At 35.1% G+C, this 21,969-nt stretch overlaps 1 protein-coding gene across 6 annotated transcripts in view; it reads left to right on the forward strand.

Moving 5' to 3' along the window:
* The window catches only part of LOC149788915 (plasma membrane calcium-transporting ATPase 4-like), a 187,974-nt gene that overhangs the window by 69,647 nt on the left and 96,358 nt on the right, over positions 1-21,969 (forward strand). The window contains exon 1 of one of the 6 annotated variants that reach the window (XM_089975049.1): positions 146-220. The exons of the other annotated variants lie outside the window; for them this stretch is intronic. The gene's annotated coding sequence lies outside the window, so the exon portion shown is untranslated. Of the gene's footprint in view, positions 1-145; positions 221-21,969 lie in introns of those variants that run through there. 6 annotated transcript variants of the gene reach the window in all.

The raw sequence follows: 21,969 nt of genomic DNA on the forward strand, positions 1-21,969 counted from the left end.
ACATGTTACTGTCAGTATCTGTATACCTGAGCATGAATCACATAACAAGGGCTTGAGAAAAGCACTAGATTGTACACACCCTAATGTATGTAACACTTGCTTCAGTGTTTAATTACAGCAGGACTGGTATAGTGGAAGTGTGCAGTTTTATCAAGGTACAGAGGACATCATGAATTGGAATATTGCAGTGGTGTGGTAGTTATTGAAAAAATAACTGAAGGTTGGTCATTAAGTGCATAGTTATGATTTTTCTTCATCCAATGTGAATTAATGTTGCTTTTGAACTTTTAGACATTTTGGGATAAAAATATAATTGGAAAGTAAAAGCTGTTAATCAAGGTACTGTTAATTACTCAAAGTACTTAAGCCTTCAGCAGCCTGAAATTAGACAGATATAGTTTGTTGCTTACTTGACCATGGAGTAAATGTGCAATGTTATTTTTTTATCTTCCAAGTTAATTTTGAGGAATTAGTCAACTAGTTGAAGATGCTTTGCCTCAGCTATGGAGTACAGATCAAACATTTTATGGTTTCTTGCGTTAGGTGTTTACAAATTCTAAATGGAAAAAAAAAGTTGAAAAACAACAGAATTTTGTTTTTAAGGATTAAATTGTTGGGACATGACTGTGTAGGGCTTTCCTTATCAGCCAGGAGCTGGGTGATTTACCTGACTACTTTTACTTGACACCTGGCTACTTTAAAAGACACCTGTATCCCCCATTGGGGGAAGTCCGCCAAATGTCCTGTCTACTTTGGCACCTCACCCTCGAACTTGAAATTAATGGCAGGCCCTGTCTTTGCCACACTGATCTTTAATCTATACAGATGTCATACAGTAGTATTAAAGTGCTAATGGGTAATGAGCTGTGTCTCTTCATTCTTATTGTTTTCCCAAAAAGTGCTAAATGAATGCAGTCTAGCCATGCCTGTATATTGGCTGCTAAGTGACCACTGTGTAAAGATGTTCTTAGATGTTTGGTTGACTTTAAATTACTCAAGCAGGAACAAAACATGTCATTACTGCAGAAGGAAGTGACTTTCAGTGCAGCTCATTTATTGGAGCAAGTTACAGTAGTGTACAGTTGATGCTATATAAGCATAAAGTTTTGCCCGAACATGGCAAAAAAATGAATGCTATAGAAAAGTTGAATCAATGGTTTATAAGCTACTCTCATTAGCATAGTAAAAAAAAAAATGGTGAAGGTAATAGTAGCATCTGTTGCCATGACAAAGTTGTAGGTTTTTGGTTTCAATTCATAATTTCTTCTGTTAAATTATACCACCATTCATAAGACAGTGTATTATAATGTCTGCCCATCCACATGTCTGTTACCAATTAGCTTTCACACAGTAACTCCAGTTGTCTGCCATCAACAGTTCTTGGACTTTGTTGATAGCTTGTACTGTTGTAGGGAACAACTGATAGATTATGGGGTTGAAACATAAAAGAACGGTCATTTAAATTTTATTTTTTTCTGCACAATACCTAGAGCTATTTACCATCTACAGTTAACAAAATTTATGGATGGCTTGCACATAAGGATAAGGAAAATCTTATAAGTTCCTTAGCCCAGTGATAAATGTAACTAACTGAAATAAATATTGTTTTTGCATAAAGTTTTTTACCATGTACATTCATTAAAGTTACTGGCTGACTTGTACATTGCGCAATTAGGAAATATATTGATATTGTTGTTTTAAAAAAAAATCAAAGGTTAAGATCAGTGACTGAAAGAAGAAAAATGGTTTTGTCATAATAACTTTCATTATAGACCATATACCTTGATTAGAGTTTGTGAAGAGCATGCTCTAAGATATGGAAAAAGCCAATTTATTTGGTGTCAGAGGTCAAGGTCAGGGTCATTGTAGTCGAAGAAATTTACATTTGGAGAATAATGTTGTTCTAGAGTAAGTTCTTTGGCCAAACTTTGGAGTGAAACTTGTAGGTTCTAGGTCTAAAGGCAGAAAAGAGTGGTTTAAAGTGCTCTCCGTTTCGGATCATTGCTATCTCACCTCTGCGTGGGTTTGAGTCGCGAATTCGGCCAATGTGGTAATGTGAGAAAGCTTGCCAGTAGCTTCTCATGGGTCGGTGTTTCTTTCTGGGGGTTTTCCCGGGTTCTTCCTCCACCAATAATACTGGCTGCCATGTATAGCCTATCGTGTGCTGAAAAATGGCATTAAACCCATCAACAACAACAACAACAACAACCATATTAGGTGCCTGTGTAGAAGATCGCTAATCAAATGCTTGTCACCAATATTGCATGTTTGAATGTTTTCTTATCAAGTGCATATATTTTGGGGACAGTATTTTAATGTTTGGAAAAATACAAAATATGTTACTTTTCACAACATGGGATCATTACGGTATTTGGTAACTTGGACCTTTTCCTTTACAGTCATTTTTTAATTTATGTGTCATTTTCAAGTTGTGGCTTAATTAACATCAATTAACTAGGGAGAGAGAGGGAGGGAGGGACTCTTTTGCATCATCAGACCAATCGTCTTCACAAGGACTATAAAGCAAGCTTTCTCCAAGAGGGTCAACATTAATGTTGTTGTTGTTGTTGTTGTGGGGTTTAACGCCATTTTTCAGCACGATAGGCTATACATGGCGGCCAGTATTAATGGTGGAGGAAGAACCCGGAAAACCCCGGAAAGAACCACCGACCCACGAGAAGCTACTGGCAAGCTTTCTCACATGCCCACATTGGCTGAATCTTAGACTTGAACCGCCGCAGACAGAGGTGAGATAACAACATTAATGTGTAATCTGCATACTACATCTCCATATGAAAGGATATTAATTTACAACTTGACATTTAGCAAAAGTCAAGGAAGGGATTTACCAGCTTGAAAAATCCTCGAGGTTTTTGCTGTAGCTAGGAGATGATGAAGCAACCACAAGATGGCACACAAAATTTGCATACACTTCTCATACACTTCTCAGATAAAGGAGAACAAGAGCAAATGGCATGTGGCCCTGGGAAGGCCATCTTCACTAGCCAAGGTTCAGATGTGATAACCATATCTACACCTTGGATGAACTGATAAATTAACAATTTTCCAGTGCCAGTCCTCATTTACATAAATACCTTTCACTCAAATGCACCTGTAATGTCTTCCCTCTGGTATATAGTCATATTTTTGATGTTACACTTTAAAAGTATCCTTTTTAGGTCAATTGTCCACACCATTTTCAACTGATGTACAATGCACCATGCTGTTGGTTAGTTGGCATTAAATACTAAGGGATGCTACTCATGAAATCCAATCGATGTCACTAGGACAAAGAACCAGTGTATCTGTTCGATCTGCCAAGGTATAGATAGGGTTATCATATTGGAACCATGGCTAGCAAAGATGTGGAAAGGCCTCAGTCTTAAAGGCATCAGTTACTACAGCCATCGGGGGCCCCGAGTGGCCGAGTGGTCTAAAGCGCTCACCGTTACGGATCACTGCCATCTCACCTCTGTCTGCGTGAGTTCGAGTCTCAGCCTTGGCTAACGTTGGTACGTGAGAAAGCCTGCCAGTAGCTTATCGTGGGTCGGTGGTTCTTCCCGGGGTTTTCCAGGGTTCTTCCTCCACCAATTATACTGGCCGCCATGTATAGCCTATCTTGTGCTGAAAAATGGCGTTAAACCCTACAACAACAACAACTACAGCCATCTGTTGATTATTACAAGCCAAGTGCCAATGACATGACAGATGGCAAATGTGCTGGCAAATTGTTCAACTTTCTAGGATACAAGCAGTTAGCGATGTATGCAAAAATAACATTCTCCAGGACAAGAAAACTTGGTTCAAAATTTGGAGAGCCATGTTTCTGTTCATAATACATCTTTAAAACTGATATAATTATTAAAATTTGTTTAACCCTTTACTTCTTGCAAGCGTCTTTGGATGCCTCTACTCCATTCGCATACAAGCGCCTTTGGATGCCTCTACCTGATTCGCCTGCTGTAAATTTTTAGTGGATTTTCATATCGCCACCTTTGGGGAAAACCCCCCTGTTAGATACCTCATTCATTGCTGGGAATGACCATTACGTCAGATCACATGGTCACCTTTTATGCTCTGGTCAAAAGTAACTATTTAAAGTAACTGGATTATATTCTCCACTCTCCAAAATGGAGGTTGCAGATTGTGTTCAGTACTTTTCGTCATAGATTTTATTTTACAATTTTTTAATACTTCAATTGTGATATTTTGTTTTCATATTTCGAGTCAATAAAAAGAAAAAGGGTTTCCAGTTACCGTATATACTCGTGTATAAGCCCGTTCGTGTATAAGCCAACCCCCCCAAGCTGAATTGGTAAAACTGTTATAAAGTGCATGACCTGCGTATAAGCCGACCCATAATTTCTAGACTACTGGTACATCACAAGATGCACAAAGTGAGTTCTGAATATGTTTATTTAGGCAAATCACATTATTAAATAAAATGAAAGTAAGAAAGTTAATTTATATGTTGAAATAAAAACAATTCTGAAGTGTTATATCTTAATGGAAATTTAATTAATCCTCATTCTAAAATCATGAATTATAAAAGTTCTATCACTTTTAGAATCCGTCAAAATATGGCTCTGTATCAGACTCGGCAAACAGTTCACGAAACTTGGCTTTTGTTACGGGCATGCTTTCATCATATATATCGCCATTGTCATCATGGTCATCCAATAGTGTGTCGTTCTCCTTCTCGCTCTCCTTGTGATTGTCGGATTGAAATATAGCATCATCCTCTGTTCCATCCATGGCATTGCTGATACAGCACGTCCAGAATGATTTTGCAATCATTTCCAATGGAATTGAGTCCCACGCTTCTTTTACCCACTTGGCGACCAAATCGATGTCCAGCCTCATTAAATTCCTGCCTTTTGTCATTTTCACAGCCCCTGAACAAACCCATTCTGCCCACATGTTTTGTAATTTGTCCTTAAAAGGTTTGTTAAGGCAGACATCAAGAGGTTGTAACACTGACGTTAAACCTCCTGGTATCACAGCCAGTGTTGTTTTCATTTTCTTTTCGGCCTTTTTTACTTCATCGGTCTTGTATGCACGAAACATATCCCATACAAGCATTGAAGGTTTCCGAAGAATTGCACCTGGTCTTTTGTATATAGTGGTAGTATACTATTTATATACCTTATCCTGTAATTATTTCCATGTGTGGTTGGTTATCAATTTGTATTTGATAATTATTTATCACTGTTGTTTATTTGTGTTTTTTTTAAAAAACTACCGGTAGTGTGATTCAATTGATCAAAATATGATTGGTTTCAGCGTGGACATTATTCAAGTATTGTGACAGTTTATAACTTTGAGCAGAAACCATGTCCACTACCATATATCATTAAACAATACATTTGAGAGTCGGCATGTATTAGTAAAGTCATTGGCATTGTGCAACAAAACAAACCGATTATCCCTGAGGCATTTACCACAGATTAAGCATATGGTAGCTGTTGTACAACACTCTACCGCTAACAAACCACTTTGCTTTACAAACAACTAAACAACAGTAGTATATAAACTGTGGCTGCCTATTACTTCTAAAACACCTGTCAAAGAAATCCCACAAATTATATTGTTTTACAATTATTCACGCTGACTCGTATATTGCCCTGTTATTTACCCTTCCTAAGCGTGCAACAAACCCCTATGGAGCCTCTCGCTATTGTTCCTTTAAGACTGTCGTACATGTATTTCTACTCTCAATCAAAATGTTTGTCGTATATACCTTCAGTATCATAATTCTTTTATTTTTATATGTAGTTTTTTTCCATATTTACACTGAAATAAGCTAGCAGGCATTTGTACGATACCGTAGAGTTTAATGATTACTGATTAGCTGAGGGTTAAATACTTGACTGGAGATTACTAATATGGCGGTTCTTTTGGAAAATACACGTACCACCGTGGCTCAAATAACACGTATGGCTGCATTTTCTGGTGGATGGACATCTGTCAAATAGATGTCAAGTACGTTAAAACATGTTTATCAATCATTATCCTACCACTTAAGTTAGAAAAAAATAATTGTTTCACTTCACGACAGCACAAATCTTATGAGCCATGTGGCATCATTAGCATGTGATCTCATCTTTGGTGATCGACAGAAACAATAAAACCTGGAAATCGAGGGAAAAAAGCATTAAAAATTTCAGACTTGGACCTTGGCCCGCAGATAAGCTGACACCCCTTCTTCCAGGCCTTATTTTTTTTTTCCTAAATTTTTCAGCTTATACGCGAGTATATACAGTAGATCACTGTCCTTGATTTTTGTTGTTGACCCTAAACTTTTCCCCCAGTGTAAAATTTAAAAAACTTTTTTCTTCAAAAATCCCAAAATTGATTTCTGCATCTAAAAATCCGAATCACAATCACACACACATGTTGGGTTCTGATAATATTTAGGACTGGCCTTCACGTCTCCTGTCTGCCAATGAAAGACACTGTTGCTCTGACTATTGGTAATTATAACCCAGATTTGCTCCGTTATTTTATTCTCTGTTAGTTTTATTTAATCGCAAACTCTAGTACCAGTATGAGTTATGTTTATATGGATTTGTATGGTCCTTCATGATAGTAAGAGATAAAATCATGGATTCTTCTGCTGGATGCACTTAGTTGCTTTTCAGTATGCTTCTGTTTTCTTGTGGACTGGAAGGTATCAAAGGTGAGAAGCAATGCTAGTTTTATTTCATTAAAGTATCATATATACTCACAAGTCCACTGTGGCTGCAAAATGCACAGACCCAGATCTGCTGTCACATATTGTACTGGCAGATTTGGGTCTGTGTAGTTTGATAGGAGTAATCAGTAGATTAAACAACATAGACCCTGATGTGCAGGCACATTATGCTACAGCAGATCAGAATCTTTATTGTTGGAGCCAACTTATAATCAGGTATACATGGTTCATTAGGTTGGATAACATTATTATGTGACCAGAGGGATAACCTCATCATGTGTTTGGGTTAGTAGTATGGGATTGGATTTTTTGTTCATTTGTTTTTAGACACTGAATTGTACACTGAATGAAATATATATATGTGTGTGTGTTTTTGGACAGAACTCATCTAATCATTTATTTACTGCCAGAAAGCATGCAGAAAATACAGTGGATTTCAGAAGTGATATAAGTAAGGTCCATATTGACTAGATTTGGTAATGTATCCTTGATGTAAAATTCTGGTATATGCTAGGTATTATGTTAATCTGATATATTTCTCCATTTACACAGAATTGAGTGAACATGTATACATGTAATTTTGTCCTCATTTTGACACAACTCTGAGGACACTTAGTGAAATTAGTGGCAAGTATTCATTTAATTCAAAGACTGTCAATGATTATAATTATGTGCATTAAATGTTGATAATACCTGCAGCCCTTACTGGAAAGATTTAAAGGTATATTCGTAAACTGTGAAAACATAATAATGATTTTTGGTAATTTTTGATGGAATAAATTTTATTTACACAGGGAAATCTTAAAATTTGTCAGGTGTTTAACATTTAGAAAGTGAAGAGGTACCTTGCAAAAAAAAGTTAAGTGGGACTGGTTTAAAAAATATTGATGAGCGTGAGCCATCCTTATTTGTGGTATATTATATACATTGTAGTATGAGTGAAGCAATACACATATGCCATGTATCACAGCCATCAAATTGATATAGATTTATCCATTGGCCAAAGGGGCCCTGAGTGGCAGAGTTGTCCAAAGCGCTTTCCTTTACGGATCACTGCCATCTCACCTCTGCATGGGTTCTAGTCTATGATTCTGCTAACGTGGGTATGTGAGAAAGCTCGCCAATAGCTTCTCGTGGGTCAGTGGTTCTTCCCGGGGTTTTCCCAGGTTCTTCCTCCACCATTAATACTGGCCACCATGCATAGCCTATCATGTGCTGAAATATGGCATTAAACCCCACAACAACAACTATTGGCCAATGGGGCCAGTTCTGATGGTATTAAACTGGCCCTACAGAAAAATAACTTGCCCTCACCATCAAATAAAAATAATTTCATTATTATGTTAAATTGCAGTTTTCTGAAAATGTGTATGAACATAGTATTAAATATGACTTAAAACCCGTTTTTTTTATTGCTTAAAGTATTTATTCCAAAAAGTCATAAATAGATGCACAAGTTCAAATATGTTTTTGATTCAAGACTGGAAGTGCTGTTGCTACCTCAGTTTTGTTTGGATCCAAAGAAACATTATACCTATTGATATTGACCAAATGGCTGTCTGAATTTTCGTAGTACACAGTAATGTCCTTCATTCAGTTTTACATTACGTAAGAAAAGTTAAATTTGTTGTTGTAAATGTAGCATGTTTTGCAGGACATACTGCACCAAGCAGCTTAACTCCTGCTCCCATTTGGGCAAATAATGATGCTATCTTCTCTTATACTTCCTTTGATGCTAATAATAGTTCCATCTGTAACCCACACGTCCCATTTTGCTACATGAACTGTCACATAAATGTATTACATATTGTAATTGGTTAAAAATTTAGTGGCAGTTATAGTCTGGTACACTGTTCCTTTAAACTATCATTTGTAATTTAGTGTTAAAGACCATACAACAAAGCTATGTGAAATGCAGTGATATCTGCATTCCGATATTTTACAGAATAATGGTACTTTGCATTGGAAAATAGTTTTTAGATGAAACATTATGATTTAATTGAATTTATTTCATAACATCTTAACTAGCCTAGGTTCCTATATGTTAAGCCCTATATAGACCCTGGTGGATCAATAGGATGTTTCTGCGTTTTGGGTCTGAATTTCATTGTATGTGGCAGCAAGCCACTGCATCCAATCAAAATTAAGTATTCAAATTTAAACACTGTTTCTGCATAATCAAGACAAGCAGAGTACATAACTTGAATGGAATCATAAATAAGTAAATACACCTGTAATGACTTCTCTTTGGTACATAGTCATACTTTTGATGTCAAAATTACAATGTATCCTTTTGAAGTCAATTGCATCTACAATTTTGGCCGATATACAATGCATTGCCATTACACACTGTTGGTTAGTTGGCAATATATATTAGGGAGGCAACTCATGAAATCCAGTAGATGTCCCTTGGACAAAGCACTAAAATATCTGCTCAATCCACCAAGATGTAGATATGGTTAACATATCAGAACCTTGGCTAGCGAAGATGATTTAATAACAACTTAAGAAAACTTTATTTGCCCTATGAACCTGCTGCTGTTAGTATTAATTGGCCTTCCTTAAGACCAACAAGCCTCAGGCTGGCAGGCCAGTGGCTAAAACAACCCTTGTATCAAAACTTTTAGGTGAAACATACCTTATGATACATATCAGAACACATAAAAAGTAAGTTGTTATCGACCTTAAATTAATCTGGACCATTTAAGATTAAAAGAAACATTTTTAAGGTAAATATTTGAATTAATGTATCAATGCATTGATTAACATTGGTGAATCATTTCACTTGTGTTTTGTAATTGATGTTTTTTTTATTCATCCAATGCCACAAGTCTGATTCATAGAAACTATTATGTTACATGTACTAGCTGGTTAAATATTAGATTGGCTCTTTTGTTTGTGGATGTTTTTTTTCCTTCAGTTTTTTGGGACCCTTGATTTTAGTTTCCATGCCCTTTTTTTGAAATGCCAGACTTGCACTATTTTTGGCAACTTTTTTGAGTAATTTTGTTCTAAGGGGAAATCAAATATATGAATGCAAATTTCATTTCTTTGACCAGTGGTTTTTGTTTGAAAAAAGTCAGGTCTAAAAACTTGTTTTGTCAGCTGTATTTTGTTTAGTGTGTAGGATGCTCACATTAATTGGCATAATTGTAAATCTTAATGGTTCGTCAATTATATAATACATGTACTTATTGCTTAGGCCTATAATGAATTAATGTCACAAAAATATGGCTGTCAGCCTTAATGAGCTAATTCATGTATGCTTCCAATAGATCCATTGTCTTTGTCCCATTGCCAGTCTGATTTAAAAATCTGTCATTGTATACTTTTTCTCAGATTTCAGTATCTTAGTGTTTTTAAGTCCGGCATTGATAGTCATACTTGTATATTCATATCAAGACAATATCTCGTGATAATTTTAGTTTAATATAGATCAGAATGATATATGACTTCCATTGTTGTTCAAAGGTTGAGATTGCCATTGTGTCATGGTGTGTGGTTTCTAATTATTTATGGACTGCTTTGGTGGCATAGTGGCTAGAGCGTCCGCCTCGGATGCAGGAGGTCATGGGTTCGATCCCCGACCGAGTCATACCAAAGACTTACAAAAATGGTACTAACAGTTGCCTTGCTTGGCACTCAGCATTAAGAGGTTAGTGTTAGAACTGGTCAGCCTGGTATCAGGATAATGTGACTGGGTGAGAGGGACATAATGCTATATGTCTGTGGCATGATGCCCCAGTGCTAGACATCACTATAAAACTATCACTGCAGACATTGTAGCAATATGACTGATTTTTTTTTTTTAAAGCTACGTTAAAAATCCAAATCACACACATGCACACAATTATTTATGAGGGGTTACACAGCTCTGCTAATAGCAGACCTGAGGCAAGGTTTTGTTTTGTTTTTAGTCACTAGACGATGAAGTCAGATGACCCCATATTGTAATCATATTTTCTTCCCATATAGTTGCCTGTCTCAGTCCATGGGCACTGTGTGTTCTAAGAGATATCTTGACCAGAAATAGTTGAATTTGGACAAGATGTATTTTGCAGCTTGATATTGATGAGACCTTGAATTAAATGAGTTTGATTTTCTGTGTTCTGTTTTCATTGCTACCTCACCCAGGCCTAGGTTTATTATACTTGTGGTATGCGATATGGCCCATGATTTCCAATATTCCATGCCATCAGCTGCAGGAGATATGGCCCATAATTTCCAGTATTCCATGTACTCATATGTAGGAGATATGGCCCATGATTTCCAATATTCCATGCCATCAGCTGCAGGAGATATGGCCCATGATTTCCAGTATTCCATGTAATCATATGTAGGAGATATGGTCATTGATTTCCAGATTTCCATGTCATATGTATGAGATATGGCCCATTATTTCCTCTACTGCATGTTGTCATATGTAGGAGACATGGCCCATTATTTCCTGTTTATTCTAACAGAATAGCACTATCAAAAGTTGTTGGTTTTCATTAGCTTAGCACTTTTGAGACCTTGAACCACTTAGATTGCCAGTGTTCCATATTGTCATGCTGAAATGTCATACATTCCCAGTTCGTTCTTTGTCTGAGCTTTAGTTTCCATAGCACAACATCACCAATGATTCTTAGATTTCAGCCTGATTTGTCATGTACCAAAATATTGTTCAGTATGTGGCATGTAACTTAATAATGATAAGACCTTGAATGCAATTGATTTCCAGTTGTACACTGCATTATTTAAAGGAGTTGTGGCCCTTGATTGCTCATAATCGAGTATTTTGCATTCAGCAGAATAATTTGACCAAGTTCAACCAAATTTGTTATACTGCTTTATATTAATAAGACCTCATATGATTTTTGTTTCTACCATTCTACATCATGATTTGCAGAATTTTGGCTCTTTATTTCCAATGGTTCTAAACTTTCGCTGCAACATAATGCTACTTAGGATCATCAGATTTCAGCTGTATTTCAGCTTCATACTGGTGCAGTCTCTAACAATTTCAATTTTCAACTGTCTGCTGTAATAGGATAAAATATTAATTAGATGAATGATAGTCCTGTTTTTAAGAGTTTTTTGTACCCTAATTATGAGATTGCACTTGAATATTATGTACAGCTGTATATTGTTCAACATTGCTCTAACTTGCAGTGGAGCATCTTGATTTGCTCCTCTCTGTCTTTATATAAATCTCATAGTCCATCCTTTCTCTTGGGCAGTCATGCTTGCATTTTTAAAAAAGCACCTAATACAAACCACTAGAAACAGGCAAATGATATTTATTGGGGATTGTCCTATGCCAAGCAGATGACCTGATTAGATTTAGTGATATTTGTATTTTTAAAGTTGGACTTCTTTGTAGAGTATTGAGCTAATATTTGATGGAAACATTGTTATATTTTTTCGTATCACATGGAGATGATGTGATTAGATTTTTGTGCCATATTAAGTAGATTTTGCAGTTTTTTTTACAAAAATTGTGTTCCTGATTTTTTAAAATAATTTGCTTGCCTGAAATTGTTGTTACTACTGGGGGTGGATTGAGGTACATGTACTTTACAAATGTAAAATTGCATATATTATGTTGGTTTTTAGTATATTGCAGACATTGGTATTAGTGATATTTGTTATAGCTGGAAGTTTACATTACAAAAAAGAAACAGACAAACGTTGCATCTGTTGAAGGTTTCCATTTCCTATTGTACTTGGGATATTCATGTTATCACAAAGCAGATTCATGTGACTGAAAATCTCCCTCATCAATGACTAATATAGATCTAGTATATTTTCATTGCTGTATTGTGTTAACAGACTAGAAAGAATGGGAACAAGAAATAATTGCACCATATCAGTGAGGTTGATTCTTACCAGATGGCTGTAGCACCTGCTTTACTGTAGATTTGCAGGTCATAATTTTAACTCTGTTTTATGTGAGGTTTTATCAGAAGCCTGCTTCTTAATAAGTAGTGTTTACTAGGCTGTATTGTCAGTTATCCCTCAGCTATTGTCAGTTTATCAGCATTTGCTTGGTAACAACTCTAGAGGCCATGTTTCTGATCAGATTTTTTTCAGACTTAGAATATATGCTTATATGATCGAAAAAGTCTCGTATGAGCTAGTGAATGAGTGAGAATCTCACATTGATGAGGCCATCTTGCATCTGATTTGTTGACTGTCTATGACCATGAAAGCCATAGTCAAAATCTTGCACTAGTTTGATAATAAGCGAGGTTCATAATACTAATACCAATCAGCATCTCATTTCCAGAGACAATTTTATGCATCTTGGTACCACTTAAGAGATTTCTAATCCAGTTTTGATTAAACTTGGTAGATTCTAAGGCATAAACAATCAAGATCTCAATCTGTACAATTATGAGAAAGACCCACACATAAAAATTGGGTGATCATGAAATCTGACTGAGCTTGTCAGCACTTAAGTGACTCTGTTTCTGATAAGTCTTTAAACCAAGTTGGTAATTGGGTTTATCATCGGAATATCTGTAGAGTTTTATTGTTTGCATGATGTTTACATATTGATGGCTGAACTTTTTACCCCTGGAGAGGTGTTGCTTCTGACCAGATTTGGATAAGACTTTGGTAAATAAACTAATTATTATGAACTGTTGTTGAGTCATATTATGAGTAAGACCTATGCATATTCACGACATAATCTTGAACCTTATTTGCAGCATTTTTACCATTCTAGAGACTTTATTTTTGAAGGGATTTTGATTAGACTTGGTAAATAGGCATGTATCATCAAGATCCTGTTATTGTACTTGATAATGGGTGATATCCTAGCATATATGATCATACTTGGTCAAACTTGTTAAATATCCTTGTATTATGAAGATCTTTGATGGGTGTGATAATGAGCAAAATCAGCACATATTTATGGGGTGGCTTATTGACTTACCTTCTTTCCAGTTCAGTGACAGAATTTCAAGCCAGTTTTGCTCCATCATTGTTACCGGTTGTAACAAACGAGATGCATTACTAAAATGACCTTGCATTTGCCTCTCTAGAGCTAAAGACCAAATTTTTCATCCAATTTAGACAAAACTTGGCATGGTCAAAAAATGTGTTTCCTATTGCACTGGTTTCGAAATTAAGGCAAGTCTTTCCAAAGACTTATAAAAATGGTACTAAATTGGCGCTCAGCATTAATAAGAGGTTAGTGTTAGGACTGGTTGGCCTGGTGTCAGGATAATGTGACTGGGTGCTAAACATCACTATAAACTGCCACACTGCAGACATTATAGCGATATGACTGAAATTTGTTAAAGCTACATTAAAAATCCAAGTCACAAACACACACACACAGGTAGGTAGTTTTTAAATAAACATTATATATATTATAATGTTTATATAATGTATGAAGTGCTTCAAGTACCGGGCAAAACTGGTTTAGTTAGAGGCACAAATCGATTTTGGGATTTTGTTTAATAAATTTTTTTTAACCTGGAGGAAGAAAGTGCTAGTGTCAGCTACGAAAAACAGGGACAGTAGACCAACTGAAAAATTGTTTGCATGGCCTAAATAGGTTTAAATCATCATGATCTTGGATTTATAAGAGACTATACATATAATTTGTTCATTTACTTACTGGAAATAACTCTAGGGGCAGAATAGGTAAAATGTGCTGATAACATAGATTAGTGATTGTTTACATAGGGTTATGTTCTTACAATACTGTATATGGCAGTTTAGTGATAAATGGTAAATTATTAAGATATGTTAGTTATGTAAGATTTCAGGTCCACTGGGACTGCTTGTTTCCAAGCTATATAGTGTGAGCTGATAGTGTTACACTTGTTACCTAAGATCAAGCCATTAGTATTATGACATGGTTGCTACATACAGTAATAATCGAATATTAAGTGTCATAGCTGACATACTGATTGCCAGAGACATTTCAATTATTCATGATCTCTTAAAGCGAAGTAGGCAAAATGCTCTTTAAAAATAGCTAATCAATGGTTTCCTTATTCAACTGTATAGTGGCTTTGTTAGACTTGTATTAGCTTGCCTAGGGGTAGAGGCCAGTTTTTATGTACAAATTTAATGCTGCAACCAGTGACCTAGTATAAAAAAATCATAAAATGCAAATACTCAGGTGAGGTCAAAAAGGTCCATATTTTTGGATACCTATATTAAAACAAATCATAATATTATCCACTTGACCAAAGAAGCCAATGTAGTTCATAGCAGAAGTTTATGCACCCCAACCCCAAATTTATACCTGCAATTTTGATGTCTGAAGGTCATTTTTGACACCATTTGATGCTCACAGTGCAAACACAATCCCTTTTCCTAGATGACATTTCTGCAAAACAGTGTGTACTAAACAGGCTGATGCCATTGAAAATAGTTGTCATCCAAGTTGTTTTTGAGATATTCTACTTGCCCAAAACCCATGTGTTTACTTATATGGGAGGCTATCTCTTCTTCCTAGCTGACTGTTGGTATTTCACTATCAACATACTGCAGAGTAACTATGGAAGGTGTACATGCCTGACATCACTTTCAAGAGCAACACAAGCCCGAAACACCTAGTTCTCAAATATATCCTTATCTTTAATTAGTAAACATGAATAGCTGAAAAAGTCACACCAATGGTAGCTACAAGTCAAGAAATTAGCCTTTGGCCAATTTACGAAATTGTGCCCTGCCACCCTAACTGTATGACCAAGTGAGCTTATTGTACATTGTAATACTGCTAGCCCTGTTTGGTCAGTTCATTTTTTGCACTTGATAGGCACATTGAAGAAAAAAAAACTTGCATACACCTTTTTTAAAAGGTATTTTGATATTTTATAATTATTTTATTGCACTTGCAGACACTAGCAATGATTGCTCTGGTACTCACTTCTCAGTTTAGCAACCTAAGGTAATATATTTTGAACTAGTTAAGCATGTTGAAGCAACCTTATGATCAGACATCTGCTTTATATAGTGTTTCTCTAACACCACATATCAAAAACTTTTAATCACTGTACATTAAAATAGCATAGAGGTATGACAGCATTCATGCCAAAAAGCTATCCTTTAAGAAGTACTTAAAAACTGTGGTATGGAACCAGTTCCTACATGATTTGTCACCTTTGACAATAGATACTTCCAGTTGGTATCCCCCACCTTTGCCTGTAATACACTTCTGCACATTTTTAGCAGCCTATCTCTGAAATTGTCCAGGTCACTAAAATACCTAAAACATTTTTTTATGTTTTATTTAACATACAATACGTGTATGAATATCAATTTGTTCTTTTCTCTTCATCCTAAATGTTGTTACCAAATTTAAGTATTTTGATCGCAAAGTATTTGCACTGATGTTCACTTTTGGTTAGAAAAAGTGGCCATTTGCCAAGAATATGCCCTTGTTGTCTCATAAGTCCTTCTTGCAAACAACTTGTATCCAGATCTGCAGGTACATTATGCTTTGGTAGATAGGGATCTTTGTCATTTCTAGTTTGACTTATAAGTGATTTTATATGGTATTTAGTAAAATTTCATTTTTTTAAATACGATTTGAATGTGTATTTTCAATCAAGCCTAAAAGATTCGTTTATGCATTGTTATAACCACTGGCAGATCCTGAAATGCATATTGATTTGAATGAAAATGTTGCAAATCATGCTCTGTTATTATACAGCTGATGGCTTTTATTAAATACAAAAGTAAAAAAAGTAATTGCTTAGTTTTTATTATGTTCTACAACACACTACATGTATATTAAAAACATAGAGCAAATTACAGAATATATTTTCTATGATGTTCTTCATATTCCTAAAATGATATTAATACTGATACTGCTTTTTGAAAACTTTATTACACATGCATTTACATGGTCTGTTCAAAATATTTTTAGTTGCAAAAGAGCAACCTTGTTGAATACTGCATATAGAAAACTCAAAATGACATTCTAGTACTTGAAAGCGGTGAGTTCCGTAATACATTTGTTTTGTAGTTTTGATGGTTTGAGATAATTCAATCATCTCTTTTGAAGAATGAACAATATATTTGAAAGGGGAAAACATACTGTTTATACTTAAAAAAATATAATGGAAGGAAAATATGAATTATCACATAGACTTGCTCACAAGTCTAGTCCAACAGCACAGACCTAGATTTACCAGCACATAATGTGCCAGCAGATCTGGGTCTGTGCAGTTTGTTAGGAGTAATAAGTAGAACAAGCAACATTGTTGCTGATTTGCAGGTGGATTATGCTTTGTTAGATCAGGATCCCTGGTGTTTAGTTTGACGAATTATAAGTGAGTATATACAGTATATTTTGATGATGAGTGAAGTTAATAAGTCAGTTTCTGTTGATAAGCTTCAGGCATCTACCATTAAATGGTGTACTTTCACAACATTTTAAAGCTGATCTGGTTTCTGTTGATACCATTCAGATTGTATGGTATTAGAGTTTGGTTCATCATCAGTAGTTATCATGTGTATTCCACTTCATTGGATCAAAATAACACAGTACACCATGTACATGTATGTGACAGATTTTACTGTTTTTCTCTTAAGTTTGTGTAAACATTTTTTTAATCATTCTGCAGCTTTCATTCAACTTTTTTTCCCCCTTCAGAATGAATAAAGGACACAAAAACTCAGCAGAATTGTTTTTGGGAGATGTTTTAAAATCAGCCTCAATACCTTAAATTAGCACTGCATTTTTAAAAATTTACCATGGTTACCAATGTTTTTGCTGGAAATTTCAACAACTTACGATGCTAGACCTAAATAAGTTCTTCCTTGTAATTGTTTAAAACCATTTAAATATATTAAAAAATATATAAACACTGAATGTACAAGAAAACAATTATTTACTTCAAGTGTTGTGTCTTGGTAGTTTGCTGGAAACCATCAAACATAATACGTTATGCCTATATATTCTGTGGAGCTGGGAGAATCTAAGCTGAATAACACACAAATCTAAGTTTTCTTAATCATAAAGTGAGAAAACTCACTGTATGGCTGATTAGGCAAGAAACAGAGTTTATCATAAAAGAATATATTAAAAAAAGGTAATTTTGTTTTGGGTTTATAAAAAATTCTAAGCATGATTTTGTTGTGATGGTATCTTGCAATCATCCCTTGCATGTTACCGTAAAGCATACCCAACATACATCCAGTGTTCACAACAAATAACACATTAGTAAGAAAAATACTATTACAGTTACTGTAAAGCATACCCAACATACATTCAGTGTTCACAGCAAATAACACATTAGTAAGAAAAATACCATTACACTGTTACTGTAAAGCATACCCAACATCCATCCAGTGTTCCCAACAAATAACACATTAGTAAGAAAAATACAATTACACAGTTACCATAAAGCATACCCAACATCCATCCAGTGTTCACAACAAATAACACATTAGTAAGAAAAATACCATTACACAGTTACCGTAAAGCATACCAACATCCATCCAGTGTTCACAAAAATTAACACATCAGTAAGAAAAATACCATTACACAGACATTATCATTGAACAGTCACAAAAAGTGAACTCCAGTAACAGATACCAGATTACTGACAATGGATAAATTTTGTACAAATTGGAGAGTTTAGCATCCAGACTGATACACAATAAAGTGTGAAGACATGTGGTCTTCATTGAGGTTATATTATATACAGATACAACTACTACTACTATACTACATGTACTGCTACTGATAATAGTAATTTTATTTGGTTAAGGAACTTGATTAGTTACAGGAACTAATTTACCTTCTGTTCTATACAATATATATATATATAGAGAGAGAGAGACACACACAGACACACATGGTGTGATACAATAAACACTGGAGATTTGAGTCATTTTGAAAGTCAAAGTTTCAAGCTCATAGCGTATCAACAAGCATCATTGAGCACATACAAAAAATATAGTACCATTACATAAGATATTTATTTTATTGAAAAATTCATCTGCAGGAGTTGTCAATATTATTTAGAACTGTTCAGCTTTCTTAAGATTTCATCCATAAAAGACGTGGATTGTGAGTGTGATCCATGCATTAACAATTCTGTTATAAATGAAAGCTCTTCCCCAAACAGTGATTTGTTAAGTCAGGTTTTAATTTTCAAAATCAACTTCATGCTTTGGTGGTAAGAATTTCTTGTTTAGCAGTGTGTAGGACTGAAAATATTTTCACTTTCCTTTTGAACAGGTGGTGATGGAGAGCAAAATATGCTGGCCTTTCCATGGTGATTGATACTTTAATATGGACAATGACAAAAGTAACAGAGACTGTTTATTCCTGTTTACCTGCTCTATTATTAAGTGTTAGCAACTGATATCAATTATAATGGCGTACAAATAAATAGTGTTCAGGCTCCATATTGATTGCATGTGGATTGGTTTAATTGACTTGATGCAAGAATAAATAGCCAAGTTGAAAAACCAGCCTTGACTGGAACTTTATACTATGGCTGACATTTTACCATTTGTTTGCATTTTCAGTAACCTAGATCAGAAATTATGTTAATTTAGGATAGAGTAAACTGTCCAATTTAAGTAATGCAGCAATCTCGTTTATGGATCCATTTTTCTCAAGCTTCACCGTGACTTTGGATATTTTAACTTTGGTACCATCACTTTATCAGCCATATGGACTGTGAATAGGAAGTCTACCGGTATATCTGTTAGAGAAGGTGAGCATTGTACATTGTGAATTTCTTGATGGTGACTCTGCAGCAGTTCTGTCCATCTATAGGGATGGTTCTATTTTAACTGTATCTTTCTCATCTCGGATCATCCTTAGACTTACTTTTTTCTTTCTTTCTGGTAGATATCAAGCTGAAAAGAACGGTTTATGTTCAAGGTGTTCATCACATAGGCAACTTTTATGACTGCCTATATTCTTTAATCGACGCTATTCTAGACTCTCACACCCTCTAGTTTTGAATCTAGGCTGTTCTAGACCCTCACACCCACTAGTTTTGAATCTAGGCTGAGCTGAAACATAGATGAAATGTGTTCTGAAAGCCATACTTTTGGAAGGGATTTGATAGCATTTATTCTTCAAGTTTGATATGTTAAATCTAATGTTCAGAATCTCTAATGTCCTTTCAAGAGTAACCACTCATGTCAAGGAATTTGAATCTCACATTTGTGTATTAAATATTGTGCAAAATACTTTTTTTTCTTCTTCTGTTCACAACATTATGGTTAAAAGCTGTGTTTAAATTTGTTTTATTGTACAGGGCTGGACAATCACTGATATATGTAGTAATCAAGTGGGTTACCAAAGGGCAAACTATGACAGTTCAGAACAAAATTTGGAAGCCAACGTTTCCATTTAACATGCCATTAAAATCGTGTTGATGGATAAAATTGACTGGTTGTAAAAGGTTCAGAAAAATAAAAGAACATACACTCAGGTCACATAAATTAGTAATTTTTTTATATTAAAAAGTTCACTAAAATTGACAAGCAATGAAGTGAAACTGTTTTTGCCCTATAGTTATAAGAAAGTACACATGCTTGAAACAGTAGAAATGTTTTCAGTTCTTGCAAAATAAATAAAACAAACAGAATACCTTACATTATGAATCAAATGAAAATACAAAGTTAAGTGGGGATAAAGAGAGTCTTTGATAGTGTATGATTTATTTTCAGATCCACCGGTGTTGTAACTATATACATCCAGTTTTCTTCAAATTTGTAAGCTTTGTGCAACAGTTTTTCATACAATTTAAACTTTGCTTAGTATCATTTCATTTTTAAATTAAATAAAATATAAAAGCAGAGAACATTTGATCAAATGTGATTAGCCATATTCTTAAAGAAAAGTAACCGCATGTTAACCAATTTTGTATTCCTCGGCCACATTCACTCTTCAGACAGCTGAAATGGTACACAACAGAGATGGAATAAAAAACATTCTCTCATGCATAAGTAAAGAGTTCTAAAATCATATTACTTTTTCCCTTGTACACATACTTGCACTCGGATCTTTAAAGACTTGTCAAGTATTTCTTAATATTGTACCTACTACAGTTTTCATGTTTAAAAAATGATGATATATGCAGGCGAATAGTATAGATGTCAGTTTACAATAAAAGGACAAATTTTGTGTTCCAGCAAGATGTAAAGAGATCCATATTATTTTTGTCTGATTAGAAATTAATACATTGCTGGCCTTAGGCACTTGCATATTGGGCCTTGTAGTTTAGTGTGCATCGAACGTGAAGAGATCATAACTTTATTGCATAAGTAGGTCCCCATGATCTTCATATCACCCTTCAGTGGCTACTATGACCTAGGGCATTTAGTCTGTGTTTCATACAATTTTAGTGTACCAAGTAATGTGGATTCATCTTTGGCAGTGCTTCCCAACCTGTGACCAGCTGACCCCAAGGGGGACAGTGAGGTTATTCCAAAGGAGCCAGAATGCACATTTATTAGGCCAAACAAAAAAATGTGCATTTCTCGCACTCCCCTCCTATTGGTAATCCCCACACAGAGAAAAGAATCACATTAAATGTTTTTGTTTTTTTTTTACAAATGGGAATGAAACCCCGACTTGCTTATTCCAATTTTATATCCAGTGCAATAAGAAAAGCACACATTTTTCTTGGCCTTGGCATGTGGGAGTCCATGAAATTTTAAGACTGGTAAGAAGAAACATGTCATCTGTCCATTAGCATCATCTTTAAAATGCTACACTGCAGACATTGTAGCAATATGACTGAAATTGTTTAAAAGCTACATTAAAAATCCAATCAAACACTCAGAGAGAGTTCTTAAATGAAAATTGTGCCAGTCGTGTGTATGATATGGCTGCCATGATGACTGTCATAAAAATGTCAATAACCCGCCTGAATAGATTATGACCGGGTTTTCACCAAAAGGCTTCTAATTATAGTCTACTTTGCCCCAAGAAAATGGTGTCAAGCTGATATTCAGTGTGTGTACTATGGCAGCTAATTTGAAAAGTATTGCTGAAGAATATCAGAGATGGTTTGAACACTCAACAATTAAAAGGAAGAAATGGTCTTATCTTCAAGTCCTGGAATTCTAGTCACACAGTAGAGCATTTGTCCCATTCAAGGTACTCTTTGTTTTCATCATTTTTTTCCCTCTCATTTTCATGTGTTGTTGCAGCTCATTGTCTGAAGTGAAAGATCTACAATACAGAATGCAAACAGGCAATTTCTCCTCACTGTGCGTAGCATATGACAGGTAGCTTTTGTCTTGTACAAAAAAACAATTTTCTGATTGCAGCACAGTAATGAACACAA

This window comes from Sinohyriopsis cumingii, chromosome 11 (assembly GCF_028554795.1).
Source record: "Sinohyriopsis cumingii isolate HCF-2022 chromosome 11, ASM2855479v2, whole genome shotgun sequence".
Taxonomy (NCBI): domain Eukaryota; kingdom Metazoa; phylum Mollusca; class Bivalvia; order Unionida; family Unionidae; genus Sinohyriopsis; species Sinohyriopsis cumingii.